The sequence below is a fragment of the Garra rufa genome, chromosome 18, assembly GCF_049309525.1.
Source record: "Garra rufa chromosome 18, GarRuf1.0, whole genome shotgun sequence".
Taxonomy (NCBI): domain Eukaryota; kingdom Metazoa; phylum Chordata; class Actinopteri; order Cypriniformes; family Cyprinidae; genus Garra; species Garra rufa.
Genome location: NC_133378.1, coordinates 7,734,197 through 7,736,814, shown reverse-complemented (window position 1 = coordinate 7,736,814; position 2,618 = coordinate 7,734,197). Strand labels below are relative to the sequence as shown.

Genomic DNA, 2,618 nt, shown 5'->3' with positions numbered 1-2,618 from the left:
AATGTGATTTAAACTTGTAGATTTAACATTGTTTTAACATGTCAGTGTAGCTTCTTTCCAACTAATTGAATCAAAATGTTTGAATCGTGTTAGTCAAATATGTCAGTAAAAGCACTTCAATTCAACAAAATTCTGCCTTGTTACATCTATTAGTTAATGTCTTGTTCATGTATAGTTTTGGTACTTTAATTAATACACATCTTGTTTCAATTAGATTTGTTTTAGGTGAAAGAACTAAGAACCAAAACATTACATCTACAGAATAACCACATAATACATGCAAACAATTAAACATTTTTATTTTTTTATTCAGTTTTAACATACACATACAAATAAGTTTAAACTGCTTTCTGCACTTTAAGTCTCCAATCCATTTGAGTGTTTGTAAAACAGGATTCAAACAGCATATCAGTCCAAATAACAGCACAAGCCTGACTTCCACACCTTCAGTTAGGACACCAATATCCTGTGGGTCATTGTTAGGAAGCATTCCCTCCTTCAGTATGACATACACTCCCGCCACAGTTTGCTCCATGGTACATTTTGACTCGATGTCTGAATCCTGTGGGGCGAAACACATAAAAGATCACAAACAAAAATAATTATTACAAGAATTGCTTATACACTTATTGGCCACTTTATTATGTACACCTGTAAAGTAAACTTAAATCCAATACAGGAGCTCTGATGTGAATCAGAGGTTATAATTTCTCAGTTTTAAGTTAAAAATTGTCAGAAAAGTGATAATTCTTCTGTTTATTATTGAGGTCACAGTGGGTGATGGTGTGTTATTGCAGTGCATTTTATATAAAGTTATAATTTATCTGGCAACCATATTTAAAATTAATGAGGCTGCTAAAACATTATAACCACCATAGAATATAAAGCACTCCAATAAAAAAAAAGCACGCAAGTATAGTTTTCTGATGCTGTTTAATTTATTTCTTATTATTATTTCAGAACAATTCAAATCTTTAGTAGGGCTTTACACAAAGTTTTGTAAATTAGGCCCCAATAGAGATCAACCATTATGAATAAAAAATTTATTGGTTTAGTACATCAACCAATTCACATAAGAACTTTGTGTACCAGTAGTTTCCTATTAATGAACAATTTGTCCAGGTCAATTTTAAGTTAAGTGTTCTCTCATGTCACATTTTTGTTGTAGCAAACAAGGATAAACGTGACCCAAGTACAGAATGGCTTTTGAAATTTTCTCATCAACTCACCAAATATGCCTTGACTGGTTTTTCAGGGTCTTCATTCAAGTAGATGCACAGAGACTTGATGACACAGGCTTCTCTGGTACGGAATGTACAGTGTCATCCTGTAGGGTGGAGACAAGATTAAATCAACTTCAGCGGTGGGACAGCTTAAGAGTACTGAACGTGTTACTGTCTGTGTAGAATGTAACAGGTGAACTCTATACACATGGGTTTTAAGTCCTGCCCATGTCTTCAATGTGCATGCATCATTTAAATATATAGTAGTCAACAAAAAAGTTAATTAAAAGTTGTCCTTAGGTCAAAAACCCACCCTTAACACCAAACCTGTCCCTTACCTTACCCATATCCCACCTTAATACAGTTTTATTAAAAAGGTTTTAATCCACTTCAAATGTTGACTACTGTACACAAACATAATTACTGCCACTTCCAAAGCAATGTTTAGTTGATAATGCTTAAGTAATTTGTACCTGCAACTCTCCTTTGCAACACTTTCTGCACTGCCACATACAGTACACGTCACTGAAAGAGAAAGAAAAGTTCAGTATTCAAGGATAGTTAGTTATACATTACTGTATATGAGTGTTTTAAAAAAAAACTACTTACCATGTAAAGGTGAGGTTCACACCAGAAGAGGATGGGGACAGCTATGCGATGTATTTTTTTTTCTGCTGTGAAAAACAAAACAAACAAAGTGTATAAGTTATATAGCCTACTATATTTCCCAAATAATACCATGCATACCTATTCAATCATAACTTTAACTGCAATTTGTTAGGACATATATGGTCGACTGCATTATAGATTTTACTTGACAATTTTTGCAAAGTGTATTCAATAAGCTGGGTAGCAATATGTAACATTTCGGAACTCAAGAAAAACAAACAAAAAAGCTCTATAAACGTTAGCTAGACTAAAAAGAGCGATGAGAAGTGCATACTGATTCAACATACAACAAGTTACGTAAAAGTAAAGCGTATAAATAGCATTACATTAACTTACAAACAGAAAAACGAGTGCATGGTGTGTTCGACTGTGCAGTCTTTCCTCTCCCAATGTTGGGGTAGACTTCAGGTTTAACGTAGGTTATGTAGTTAATAGTTATTAGTTAATAGGCGTGGTTAGCATTGAATTGTGACAGAAATGCACAAATTGTAGCGGATATATTAACGTTAGGGTGAAACTTGTATCGACAAAGACAACGGAATTTACATAAGCCTACTTTGAAACATCGCTACAGTGTGTAATTCCTTATTATCCCATGTTACTAAGTGCAAACTGGAACATTATATCAATAAAGTACTTACCCTCAATGTCAAGGATGAAGAACGTTTAAACGCAGCAGTTCAAACCGCTGGCGCTCACACAACTCCTCTTCTTCAGCCGTATGTA

The 2,618-nt window shown here is 34.1% G+C and overlaps 1 long non-coding RNA gene across 1 annotated transcript; it reads right to left on the bottom strand.

Moving 5' to 3' along the window:
* Positions 1 to 292: 292 nt before the first annotated feature.
* LOC141290847 (uncharacterized) lies at positions 293 to 1,329 on the bottom strand. The gene is made up of 2 exons (XR_012340233.1): positions 1,230 to 1,329; positions 293 to 562 (listed from the first exon to the last, which is right to left on the bottom strand). It is a non-coding gene; the product is annotated as an uncharacterized lncRNA (long non-coding RNA).
* Positions 1,330 to 2,618: the final 1,289 nt, after the last annotated feature.